Raw genomic sequence first — 14652 nt, 5'->3', positions numbered from 1 at the left:
TGTTTTCAATTCCATCAGGACCTCTGTTGTGGTGTCCCTCTGAGAGACGATGACATCAAATATGCAGTGGCCAGGAGTGACAAGCAGTGAATACTCATATCCAGCATCCTGGAATGTTCATCCTGAATTAGATGGGTAGAGGCAGGAAGAACAACCTGCCTCTCTAGCAAAAGGACTGCAGGCTATTTTTTGAAACATCAGTGGATATATTAACCTCCCCAGAATTATAATCTGCACAGTGAAATCACTGAACATGTTCAAGAAAAGCAACAAGAAGTAAAAGAGACCAATATCTAGATATATTTTATGCAAACTTTCAATTTTCTGGAATAAATTTCTTAAAAGTCAAGTACCAGATAAGGGGGAAAAAAAGCTAATTTTAAAGAAATAAGATTGATCTCAGATTTCTTTTCCAGAATGGAAAAGTTTACAATTTGAAAATATTTTGTATTTGTAGTAAACATAGATATGAACATTTGTACTGAGTTATGTGCCAAAAGTGTTTTTAAAAAGTAAGGCCATGCGATATTTTGAGAGGCAGTGAGAGAGATACTCAATATCGTTTGGCGAAGGGTGTAAGTGAATAGAATTGTTTTGGAAAATGATTTAGTCATACGTGTTTAAAAATTTATATTTTTTGATGACAATGATGCAACTTAAAGAATATATATTCTGAGAGTAGAACCAGACATGAAATGAAGATTTGGGAATAAAAGCAATTTCTTTCATCAGTATTGATTAGAGGAATAAGAGTACAATAACATACATTACCAACAATAAATGGATGTGATAAATTAACTGTAGTACTCTTTCATAGGAGCATTATTAACATGTTATTAAAAATGTTTCCAAATAATGTTTCATAAAATTGTGAAAACACCTATAAAATATTACTGAAAATGCATAATATAAAATATATATGCCTAACAGAATTCTAAATTTTCAAAAATGGACACGGAATATGTGTATAAATAATCCGATATGGTTATTTTTTTTAAAACATGAAAAAATCTTCTAAGAAACTCAACTAATATCTTTTTATGATGTTAGAAGTTTTATCTTTTTGTAACAGGATCAAAGGTAATTTTTTCCTAGTGTGTTATATATTAAAATTTTTCTAACTTAAACCTGTAATATTATATGCTAAAAAATTATATATTTTTAAGTAATAGAAAGTGTTCATCAGTTAAATTCAAAACCTAGTTTCTTTGTTCTGGGAATTGAGGAATCAAGAGGCTTTTAAATAGAGCCATAAATGTCAAATGATTGATACAAAGAATAAGTCTGCTGGAAATTCAAAAGAGAGAGAGCTAGTTGCTCAGGGAAGATGAAATATCTGGTGAAACATAGTTGAAGTCAGATTCAGAAGGCCTTGAATGCCAGACTAAGAAAGATAGACTTTATTCTGATGCAAATGGAAGTCCTTGAAGAGATTTTTGTAGCTCCAATTAATGAATATCCTTTGTTCTTCTCCATTAAAGCTAGTACATTGAAAATGTATATGCATATGTATATTCATATCTGAACGTATGTACACCAAATGTATTCACCCCTAGGCAGGAAACAATGTGTCTATAAAGAAGAAACAGGAAGAACGATTAAGGCATTCATTAATTAGGGTACATTTACATTTCCAGAGTCAGCTAAAATCATCCACTTATTTAAACGGAAATCTCCTCAGTTTATTACAGCCATTATTATTCAGCAGTAAGAGATAACTAGTTTGAATTTCACAAGTAGAGAAAATTGTATTGTCTGTTGCTTCTCTCAGGGGTCACTATTACTCAACTTTTGAGTAAAATTACAGTTCTTAGGCAAGAAAATTATTTATTGAGTGCCTACTACGTGCAGAACTGTTGGATAAATTCCATATAAATCCCACTTACTCCTCACAGCAACTTCATGTGATTGATATTTATAATCCAAATTTTATGGGAAGAAAATCTGCTAGAGTTTAAGTAAGATAAGCAACTGGCCAATGTGAACCTACTTTTAAACCCAGAATTGTTTTACTCTCCACATTCTGTATAAGCCAATAGATGAAAACATCACATTAGAGCACACCCATTAGCTCATGCATTTTCTAACATTATTGCTAAAGTATATATCTTTTGAGAATGTGTTTATAGATATGCAATATGTAAATATGTGTCTATGTGGGTATAGTATGCATTTACACATATCATATACTGATGAGTTTATGTGTAATATAAATATATAAACATTCATTATAATAAATTTACACATATAGGAACTTATATTTATTGTGCTATGCTTTTCATATGCAGGTATTGCTATATATACATATATAAATAGATATTCAATAAAATATGAATATAAATTATATGTAAATGCATATGCATATAAAATTATACATAAAATTATATATGAAACATATTTAAACATAGTAATTTTATACATATACACATAAAAAATTATGTTCCCACTTTCTTTACCTAGAAAAATAAAACTGCTGTGCAATTGGAAAACTTATTTCATAGTTGAGGAAATATTACCCTCACAATGAGTAGAGGGTAATGAGTTCTAACTCCACCTCCAGGATTGCAGCCCCCAAAAAGAGCTGATGCCTCTCTCTACTGTTTAGAGGTCGTGCACCCCTAAGAATGATCTAAGAATCTTCGGATGTCAGTATGAAGGACCTCCTTTCCTCATTCTCCCATCCCTTGTGTCTTTCTCCTCCAACATCCACCTCCCCTAATAAGCACACAAGAGTCCACAGGTGGAGGAGGGGTGACAGGAACCCTTCAGCCCTGACTCTAATCCTATTCTATATACGCAAAAGATCAACTCTAAATCTGGTCCCTGCAGTGAAAGGACAATCGCCTACTATTTAAATTCATTCAGCTCTTTATTCAACAAAACGATGTAGCATTTTCATCAGTGGACCAACTGAACAATCAACCCTACAAAAAATAAAGCATCGGCTGGAGCAGAAAAGAGGCCTTCATGGGAGTTTGCAGTTCCACATAATGGCTGGGGAGGCTGAGCTGTCACTGCTTTTCTTCATCCCAGTACCCCATGCATAGCACCAGCTCTAGCGTGAAGGGAGATTTAAAAGCAACTAAGTACATATAAACATTTCTCATTCATTATCTGGGGTTTCTGCTACTCGGTGACATATCATTAGTCCTAGTGTAAGGCAAGCTTTAAAAACGTAATTACTTAATCATGCAGTTAGCTTCCCATCAATCCTAGCAGCATTTGTTCTTAACTAGCTTTTAAGAACAAAATTAGGAGTAATTTGTAAACAAAAGTAATTGAAGAAAGGCAGATATTGCCAAGGTGTTGACAGCATTAACAGACATTATTGTTTCCCTTAATACCACCACAGCACTGCAGTTAACAATAGGTAGCTGGCAAAAAGCAGAGCTGGGGAATTAGTAGGAGGCCACCTGAGGAAGTGTAGCAGTAGGCAAAGTGGTCCTTCCATTGGCCCTACAGACATCCATCTCTAAGAGGTAGGTTGACTCTCTGCCCCTAAACTGATTTGCATTTTATGCAACTTACAAATTTGATTATTTGTAGGTTAGTATAATTTAACACTTTTAACATGACCATGAAAATTATCTCATCTAATTTTTTATGCCTTCTTATTAGAACCCACAAATTTTTCCCAGGATGGCATCATCATATTTACAAGAGCCATAGATGTGCAACTTCCATCTGGCAAGAACCACTCAGGTAGGTAGGTAGAGACAAAAGAGCTTTGCCTGCCCTTATATCTCATTACTTGTTACAGGTTCAGTGAACTTATAATGACCATCACTTCTGGGCCAGATATTTTCCTAGTCACTTGATAAATGGAAGTGAGCAAGAAATGGACTCAGTTTTCATGGAGCTCCTGATTTTGTTGAGAGAGAAAAATGGAAACAACACATGATCAAAAGACTTAAACCAAGTGTGTAATCGCCTCAATATTTATTTTATAACTGCCTGCTGACTAGAGTCTTAACAGGGTCTTTAGCAGAAATCATGAAGAAATGAAAGACTTAGAGTACAAACAAGAATGTGTCAGGTCCAGGAATGAGAATATCACTATTCTCATTTTATAGAGGAAGTAACTGAATCTGAAATGAACAAAATAACTTACCAAAAATCACATCCATAAAGAAGAGCAAAGTTGAGATTCAGACTCATGTATTGTTATCACTGTTCTGTTATGATAATGAGTCCAAATACCTTTCCAGCATCCAGTAGAATTCAACAGGAGTGCTGAACCTGGAATCAGAACACCCAAGTTTGATTCTGCCTCTGAAGTCTTCTACTATGACTTTAAGCAAGTCATGAAAACTCAATGAGTTTCAGCGGCTCCATCTGTAAAAATTAGTATCTTGGTACCTTTAGCACTATCTGTTGACATAAGAATCTAATAATGTATAGGAATGCTATCAATTTTTGCACATTGATTTTGTATCCTGAGACTTTGATGAAATTGCTTATCAACTTAAGAAGCTTTTGGACTGAGACAATGGGGTTTTGTAGATACAGGATCATGCTATCTGCAAAGAAGATAGTTTGATTTCCTCTCTTGCTATTGGAATACCATTTCTTTCTGTTGCCTAATTGCCCTGGCCAGAACTTCCAATACTATGTTGAATAGGGGTGGTGAGAGAGGGCCACCTTGTCTTGTTCCGGTTTTCAAGGGGAATGCTTTCAGCTTTTGCCCATTCAGTATGCTATTGGCTGTGGGTTAGTCATATATGGCTCTTATTATCTTGAGGTATGTTCCTTTAATATATAGTCTATTGAGAGTTTTTAAATAAAGAGATGATGAATTTTATCAAAGGCCTTTTCTGCATCTATTGAGATAATCATGTGGTCTTTAGTTCTGTGTATGTGATGAATCACATTTATTGATTTGCGTATGTTGAACCAGGCTTGCATCTCGGGGATGAAGCCTACTTGATCATGGTGGATAAGTTTTTTGATGTGCTGCTTGATTTAGTTTGCCAGTATTTTGTTGAGGATTTTTGCTCTGGGTATAGACACAAAGGAATATAAATATTTCTATTATAAAGACACATGTGTGCATGTGTTCACTGCAGCATTATTCACAATAGCAAATACGTGGAGTCAATCTAAATGCCCATCAGTGATAGACTAGATAAAGAAAATGTGGTACATATACACCATGAAATACTATTCAGTCATAAAAAGGAATGAGATCATGTCCTTTGCAGGGACATGGATGGAGCTGGAGGCCATTATCCTTAGCAAACTAATGCAGGAACAGAAAACCAAATACATGTTCTCACTCACAAGTTGGAGCTAAATGATGAGAAAACATGAACACATGGGGGAAAACAACACACACTGGGCCCTGTCAGAGGGCAGGGGTGGGAGGAAGAGGGGGAGAGTCAGGAAGAATAGCTGATGGATACTGGGCTTAATGCCTGGTTAATGGGATGAAATGTGCAGCAAACTACCATGGCACATGTTTACCTGTGTAACAAACCTGCACATACTGCACATGTACCCCTGAACTTAAAATAAAAATTGGAAATTAAAAAAAAAACTAATGAAATAATAAAATTAAAAGTGCTTTGTAATTTTATGGCCAGAAGTAAGGTATTAATGCTGTACAATTCTATTTACATGAAGTTGAAGAACAGGCAAAATAACCTGTGGTAATAGAAACTAAAATATGGTTGCCTCCAAATGGTTAAGAATTGACTGGAAAGGGGCATAAAGAACTTTCTAGGCTAATGGAAATGCTATATATTAAATGTCAATACTCATCAAGTTGAGCACTTAAAATCTGTGCACTTTATTTTATGTAAATGATACCTTAAAATTGCACTAAAAACAAGATATGATTATTTCTATTAAACTTTTTTCAGAAACTGAATATAAGTCTTCATATCCATTTATACTATCTTAGGAGTGAGTTGAAGTCCAGTGTCCAAAATGAATGCTCCAAGGGAATCACTTCATGCACCACTAGACCTCTGCAGAGAGAGTACAGATCCTTACACGTATCCTTTAATTTAATTCAAGATAGATATCACCTTTTCTTTACATCTTTAAAAACCAAAGCATAAAGAATCATCCTGAATTTCAATGTTGCTGAATCTAGCATACAGACAAAAATATGAACACTCACTGCTTTCTATCTTTTCAATGGAGAAAAAATTGTTAAAACTTAAATTTACCAATCAGAGAATGATAATATTACCTTTGGTTTGGGTTAAGATGTAAGAGATAACTTTTGATTCATTGACTTGTAGGACAACATAAATTGTTACTAAAGAAACTATCATGTATTTTCCCATCATTTTGTGTTACCTTATTTTATTTTTCTAATGACTATAGAAATTTTTACTCTCTATGGGGTTTTATGACTCTAACATGAGCAGCAGTAAACAAACATTTTTCCTGAGTGCCCAGGGCATTTGGCCTTCAGAATTATTGGGTCAAGTCTTCATAGTCAAAGGCAGATCAATCAACAAGTTTCCATTGAGCATCTACTATGAGCCCAGAACAGCAGAGTTAAAAGGGTTGAGATAATTATCCAGGCCCCAAAGTGACTTTTATTGGTTTCCACAGATCATTTAGGCAGAAGGAGGCTTTTCTCTTTTAATTATCTGTAAAACTAAATCACTATATTACCAGATTGGCCCACTTCTTAAAAATATTAAATAAAAATTACTTGCAATAAATGTAAATACTTTGGTTGGGAAATTCTTTTTACAAACACTCAGAACTTAAAAAAAATGCATGAATTTAGGTTTTAATGTCAGCCAGATAGGTGATGCTTGAACTACTCAATAAAGAGGAGTGCTCAACATTAACAATAAGAAAAAATATAGTTTATTGCCTTAGCTTCAAGAGGAAAAAAATTAGCTGATCTGCAGTGGCCAAAGTATAACTTTGTGTACCTGTGGACCAAGTTGAGCTTTGGAGTGAGCCAAATATATATGGGTCACCTATATGCTTTCCCATGTGTTATGAGAATCTCAGGGCAACCACTTGTCAAAAAGCCCTTCTCTAACTAGTTACTGCAGCAAACACCTCCTCCTTCTCCATCATCATCATTTTCATCATCATCATCATCATCATCCCCTTTAAAACAATTTTTAAAATTATTTTGTTTCCTATTTTGGTTTTGGTGGAACAGGTGGTGTTTGGTTACATAAATAAGTTCTTTAGTGGTGATTTCTGAGATTTTGGTGCACTCATCACCCAAGCAATGTATACTCTACCCAACGTGCAGCCTTTTATTCCTCACCATCCCTCACCCTTTCCCCCAAGTCCCAAAAGTCCAATGTATCATTCTTATGCCTTTGTGTCCTCAGAGCTTAGCTCCCACACATGACTGAGAACATATAGTGTTTGGTTTTTCATTCCTGAGTTACTTCACTTAGAATAATAGTCTCCAGTTCCATCCAGGTTGCTACAAATGTCATTATTTCATTTCTTTTTATGGCTGAGTAGTATTCCGTGGTATATACAGCACATTTTCTTTATCCACTAGTTGAATGATGGGCATTTGGGCTGATTTCATATTTTTGCAATTGCAAATTGTACTGCTCTAAAGGTGCGTGCAAGTATCTTTTTTATATAGCACCTTCTTTCCCTCTGGGTAGATGCCTAGTAGTGTTATTTCTGGGCCAAACTGTAGGTCTACTTTTAGTTCTTTAAGGAATCTTCACACTGTTTTCCGTAGTGGTTGTACTAGTTTACATTCCCATCAGCAGTGAAAAAGTGTTCCCTTTTCACCACATCCATGCTATTATTTTTTGATATTTTGATTATATCTATTATTTTTTGATATTTTGATTATGGCCATTCTTGCAGGAGTGAGGTGGTGTTGCATTGTGGTTTTGATTTATATGTCCCTGATAATTAGTGATGTTTAGCATTTTTCCATATGTCTTTGGCCATTTGTATATCTTGTTTTGAGAATTGTCTATTCATGTCTTTAGCCCACTTTTTGAGAGGATTGTTTGTTTTTTTCTTCCTGATTTGTTTGAGTTCCTTGTAGATTCTGGATATTAGTCCTTTGTCAGACATATAGATTGTGAAGATTTTCTCCCACACTCTGGGTTGTCTGTTTACTCTCCTGCTTGTTTTTTTGCTGTGCAGAAGCTTTTTAGTTTAATTAGGTCTCATCTATTTATCTTTGTTTTGTTGCATTTGCTTTTGGGTTCTTGGTCATAAAGTCTTTGCCTAAGTCAACATCTACAAGGGTTTTTCTGCTGTTATCTTCTAGATCTTTATGGTTTCGGGTCTTAGATTTAAGTCCTTGAACCATCTTGAGTTGATTTTTTAATAAGGTGAGAGATGAGGATCCAATTTCATTCTTCTACATGTGGCTTGCCAATTATCCCAGCATCTTTTGTTAAATAAGGTGTCCTTTCCTCACCTTATGTTTTTGTTTGCTTTCTCAAAGATCAGTTGACTGTAAGTATTTGGCTTTATTTCTGGGTTCTCTATTCTTTTCCATTGGTCTATGTGCCTTTTGTTATGCCAGTACCATTCTGTTTTGGTAACTATGGCCTTATAGTTTAGTTTGAAGTCAGGTAATGTGATGCCTCCAGATTTGTTCTTTTTGCTTAGACGTGCTTTGACTATGAGGGCTCTTTTTTAGTCCATATGAATTTTAGGATTGTTTTTTCTTAGTCTGTGAAGAATGATAGTGGTAGTTTGGTAAGAATTGCACAGAATTTGTAGATTGCTTTTGGCAGCATGGTCATTTTCACAATATTGATCCTACCTATCCATAAGCATGAGATATGTTTCTATTTTGTTGTCTATAATTTATCTCAACAGTGTTTTACAGTTTTCCTTGTAGAGGTCTTTCACATCCTTGATTAGGTGTATTCCTAAGTGTTTTTTTTTTTTTTTCAGCTATTGTGAAAGGGGTTGAGTTCTTGAATTGATTCTCAGCTTGGTCACTGTTGGAGTATACCAGAGCTACGGATTTGTGTACATTAATTTTGTATCCCAAAACGTTGCTGAACTCATTTATCAGTTCTAGGAGCTTTTTTGGGTGAGTCTTTGGGTTTTTCTAGGTGTACGATCATAGCATCAGCAAAAAGCGACAGTTTGATTTTATCTTTACTGGTTTGGATGTCCTTTATTTCTTTCTTCCCCTTGTCTGATTGCTCTGACTAGAACTCTCAGTACTATGATGAATAGAAGTAGTGAACATGTGCATCCTTGTCTGTTTAATAATGTTGGCTGTGTGTATGTCATAGATAGCTGTTATTACCTTAACGTATGTCCCTTGTGTGCTGATTTTGCCTAGGGTTTTAATCACAAAGCGATGCTGGATTTCGTCAAATGCTTTTTCTGCATCTATTGAGATGATCATATGATTTTTGATTTTAATTCTGTTTATGTGGTGTATCGCATTTATTGACTTATAAGTTGACTTCGTTTTGGAGTTGATTTCTAATTCTATTTTACTGTGGTCCGAGAGAGTATTTGATATAATTTTGATTTTCTTAATTTACTGATATTTGTTTTGTGGCCTATCATATGGTCTATCTTGGAGAATGTTCCATGCGCTGATGAAGAAAATGTATATTCTGCAGTTGTTGGGTAGAATGTTCTGTAAATATCTGTTAATGTAAATGTGTCTTAAACCATCCCCACATCCTTGGTATGACACCCACTTGATCACGGTGGATTATCTTCTTGATATGCTGTTGGATTCAATTCCCTAGTATTTTGTTCAAGATTTTTGCATCTATGTTCATCAGGGAGATTGGTCTGTAGTTTTCTCTTTTTGTTATGTCCTTCCCTAGTTTTGGTATTAGAGTGATAATGGCGTCAAAGAATAATGTAGGGAGGATTCCCCCTTTTTCTTTCTTTTGAAATAGTGTCAATAGGATTAGTACCAATTCATTGAATGTCTGATAGAATTCAGCTGTGAATCTTTCTGGTCCTGGACTTTTTTGTTGTTATTGGCAATTTTTAAATTACCATTTCAATCTCGTTGTTTGTTATTGGTCTGTTCCGAGTTTCTATATCTTCCTGGTTTAATTTAGGAGGGTTGTATATTTCCAGGAATTTATTCATCTCCTCTAGGTTTTTTAGCTTCTACACATAAAGGTGTTCATATAATATCTCCTGTTTCATTTCTAATTGAGCTTATTTGCATCTTTTCTCTTCTTTTCTTGGTTAATCTTGCTAATGTTCTATCAATTTTATTTATCTTTACAAAGAACCACCTTTTTGTTTCATTTATCTTTTGTTTTTTTTGTTTCAATTTCATTTAGTTCTCTGATCTTTGTCATTTGTTTCTTCTGCTGGGTTTAAGTTTGGTTTGTTCTTGTTTCTCCAGTTCTGTGAGGTGTGACCTTAGATTGTTCATTTGTGCTCTTTCAGACTTTTTGATGAAGGCATTTAAGTCTATGAACTTTCCTCTTAGCACTGCTTTTGCTGTATCCCAGAGGTTTTGATAGGTTGTGTCACTATTATCATTTCGTTTAAAGAATGTTTAAATTTCTATCTTGATTTCATTGTTGACCCAACAACCATTCAGGAGCAAGTTATTTAATTTCTATGTATTTGCATGATTTTGAAGGTTCCTTCTGGAGTTGATTTATAATTCTATTTTACTGTGTTCTGAGAGAGTATTTGATATAATTTTGATTTTCTTAAATTTACTGAGATTTGTTTTGAGGCCTATTATATGGTCTATCTTGGAGAATGTTCCATGTGCTGATAATAGAATGTATATTCTGCAGTTGTTGGGTAGAATATTCTGTAAATATCTATTAAGTCCATTTGTTGTAGGCTACAGTTTAAGTCCATTGTTTCTTTGTTAACTTTGTGTCTTGATGACCTGTCTAGTACTGTCAGTGGAGTATTAAAGTCCCCCACTATTATTGTGTTGCCATCTGTCTCATTTCCTAGGTCTAGTAGTAATTTTTTTATAAATTTAAGAGCTCCAGTGTTGGGTGCGTATATATTTAGAATTGTGATATTATATTTTCCTGCTGGACTGGTCTTTTTTATTATGATATAATGTCCCTCTCTGTCTTTCTTAACTGCTGTTGCTTTAAAGTTTGTTTTGTCTGATATAAGAACAGTTAATCCTGCTTGCTTTTGGTGTCTATTTGCATGGAATATCTCTTTCCACCCTTTTACTTTAAGTTTATATGAATTCTTATGTGTTAGGTAAGTCTCTTGAAGACAGCAGAAACTTGGTTGGTGAATTTTTTATTCATTTTGCCTTTCTGTGTCTTTTAAGTGGCGCATAATCTTTGTCACTCTAGGGACACCTGGTTAAGTATTGAGGTTTGTCAGGTGGTGGGCAGGGCCATGGAGTTCCCAAAAGATTAAGACCTTTGTCTTTGACTACCAGGGTGGGTAGAGAGAGACCACCAGGTGGGGGCAGGGATAGCCGTGTCTGAGCTCAGCCTCTTTTTGGGCAGGGCTTGCTGTGGCTGCTATGGGGCATAGGAGTGTGGTTCCCAGTCCAATGGAGTTATATTCCTAGGGGTATTATGACTGCCTCTGCTGTATCATACAGGTCTCCAGCAAAAGCCGGCAGTCGTGGGCCTCACTCTGCTCCCACGCAGCTCACAGTCCTAAAGGCCAGTCTCACTACCACTGTGCTCCCCTAACAAACAACATCAAGTATATTTCCAGGCAGCTGGTGACCAGGGCTGAGAACTTGCCCCAGACCACGAGCCTCCCCATTGAGAAACCAAGCAGACTCACAGTTTTTGGCATCTCAGGGAGCCTGCAGTGGTGATCCAGTTCCTTCAAAGGATCTGTGGATTCTTTCGGCTTTCCTGGTATGTTTCTGTGGTAGTTCTTGGAGCAAAAGTTCAAGGTGTGAGTCTCCACATGCTACTCTATCTGACTGAGTAGAAGCTGCCAGACAGTCTTGCCTCCCATCTGCCATATTAATCTCAGCATCCCTTTTAGGTAAGTTTCTGTCATTCTACTGAAGTGGCTATGTTCGAGTTTTGAAAATTCAAAACTTACCCAAGGTCAGTCCCATAGCAAGTAGAGGTCACTCTGGGATTCCGTTAAAGCAGTCTGTTTCCACAGCCCCCTCCCTTCGTACCTATGCCTCAATCCTAATTTGTCACCTGAGAAAATACGGATACTTTCTACATGTTGGAGTTGTCATAAAGACTTAAGATAATGCATATAAAGCTCCTGCCACATGCTATTCAGTCAATAAACTACTAAGCATTATATTAATATTACTGGGGGCCTGATGAACAGAGCATAAAACTTTCTTGGTTAGGATGGTGTCTGTGACTGCTGGTCAGACTCTTTCTCCAAACTGGAATATTCACCTATTTGTTTAGTTAAGGCCTAACTTACATGAAATTATGAAGGAAGGAAAATAATTGAGCATTTATTATCTCTCTGTGTGTCTGTCAGATATATACTAGCATACTTAATTTTCAATATAGTTCCATGAAGTAATCACATTTAATAATTAAGGAAATTTAGATTCAGAGAGGTAAAGTGATATGCACATGGAAACGCAGCAAATAATATGAGCAGGTCTCTGGAGTCCAAGGAGGTCATATATAACTCCCTTACCAGACTGGATGCTCCTGGAGGATAGAATTTATACATTCAAATTGTCTGTGTATTTCTAGAATTTATCGCTACATGGCACAGATAATATATATGTGCATATCCTACACGTATCTTCAATAAATTTTAGTTAAATCGATCAAAAAAGTAATAAAGTTCAATTCCCTTTCTAAAATATGCGGAAACCTAACTGAGCTTCAAGACAAAATCCCAGTATTATAAGTATGACATACAATGCAAAACTCTAGAAAACACACAGAGGTATCTGCATCAGGATTAAGAAAGAACGTACGCCATTATTTTTGTTCAGAGAATAAATTGGTCAGAGAGCCATAAGACCAGTTTCAAAGGTTTATCCTTCAATATAAAAGCAAATATTTGCTTGTAAGCTTCCAGGGCCTTAGTATATTTGGGAGATTCCCTTAAAATCAACCAATCAATTAATCTACTAATGTTTATTGTGCTGAGCTAGAAACTATGGGGCATAATACTAAGCTTTACATTTGTGTGAGGTCTACATTCATAAATGACTTTTAAATATACTCTTTTCTTTTTAATTCTCAGTACAACTTCTTGAGTTGTGAATTATTCTCCTTATTTTACAGAAGAGTATTCTGAGGTTCAAAAGCTGTTCCACTTTCACTGGGTTACACAGTTGGTTAGAATCAGGGCCTGAACTTGAACTCATTTTTCAGTTCCTAACTTACATTAGTCTTCATCACAGCTAAGAGAAGAGGCTGAAGATGCATGAACTGAAATCTAAGAGTCTGTGACCTAGTTATGATGATATCACAAAGCTTGGAAAAAGACTACATGGTAAAGAATAATGAATGGATTAGTAAAGGAGGCAGACTGGAGGCAGCAGACATCGAGAGGTGAATACACTCTACCAGAAAGGATGTGCTTAGGCCACACTATTTGACAGAACTTGGGAATTGGAAAACTGATGAATTCAAAATCTTGTCTTCTTTTCACCATATCCACATCAACATCTGTTATTTTTTTGACACTTCTACACTGTTGTTGGGAATGTAAACTAGTACAACCACTGTGGAAAACAGTGTGGAGATACCTTAAAGGACTAAAAGTAGATCTACCATTTGATCTAGCAATCCCACTCCTGGGTTTCTTCCCAGAGGAAAATAAGTCACTATACAAAAAAGATACTTGTACACGCATGTTTATAGCAGCACAATTCGCAATTGCAAAAATATGGAATCAGCCCAAATGTCCATCAACCAAGTGGATAGAGAAAATGTATATACACACTATGGAATACTACTCAGCCATAAAAAGGAACAAAATAATGGCATTTGCAGCATCCTGGATGGAATTGGAAACCACTATTCTAAGTGAAGTAACTCACGAATGGAAAACCAAACATCGTATGTTCTCCCCCATAAGTGGGAGCTAAACAATGAGGATGTGAAGGCATAAGAATGATACAATGAACTTTGGGGACTCAGGGTAAAGGGTGGAAGGGGGACGAGAGATAAAAGACTACACATTGGGTACAGTGTACACTGCTTGGGTGATGGGTGCACCAAAATCTCAGAAATCACCACTAAAGAACTTACTCATATAATCAAACACCACCTGTTCCTCCAAAAACCTATTGAAATGAATAAATCATTAAAAAGAAAGGAAAGGAGGAAAATACTTTAAAAAAACAAAAATATTATTTTCTGTGCGTCTTAGATAATTATTAACATGCTAGTATTAAATATTAATGTACTAGTGCTAGTATTAATAACACTAATAAAAAGCAAACACTTATATGGTGCTTTTCTGTTATAGAATATAATAATTTTCTTTAGTCAAAGATAAAAGATGGTTTCAGCAAAAATAATGAACTTTGATTTGAATGGACTGAGTTTAAGTCAATGTTAGAACATCCAAGTAAAAATGGTCAGTTGAGTCTTGACTTTAGGTTAGAAGCCAGAGCTTCTGATTTATAGCTACAACTCTTTGATCTTTTCTGAGGACAGAAAAAATTTTTTAAAAATTGATCTTATTTTTTATAGTCATTGTCTATCCTGGGCTTGTACCATTTGCCTGGCACATATTGTGACTAAATAAATATGTGTAAATTATTTGAATGAATAAATAATTGAC

The 14652-nt window shown here is 35.4% G+C and overlaps 1 long non-coding RNA gene across 1 annotated transcript in view; it reads right to left on the bottom strand.

Moving 5' to 3' along the window:
* LOC134761522 (uncharacterized) overlaps positions 1-14652 on the bottom strand; it is an 84113-nt gene that overhangs the window by 61063 nt on the left and 8398 nt on the right. Inside the window, exon 2 of the long non-coding RNA XR_010140222.1 lies at positions 4112-4239. This is a non-coding gene — a long non-coding RNA (uncharacterized LOC134761522). The remainder of the gene's footprint in view (positions 1-4111; positions 4240-14652) is intronic.

The sequence above is a fragment of the Pongo abelii genome, chromosome 5, assembly GCF_028885655.2.
Source record: "Pongo abelii isolate AG06213 chromosome 5, NHGRI_mPonAbe1-v2.0_pri, whole genome shotgun sequence".
Lineage (NCBI taxonomy): Eukaryota > Metazoa > Chordata > Mammalia > Primates > Hominidae > Pongo > Pongo abelii.
The sequence above is the reverse complement of the archived record's forward strand: the minus strand, read 5'-3'. Positions and strand labels throughout refer to the sequence as shown.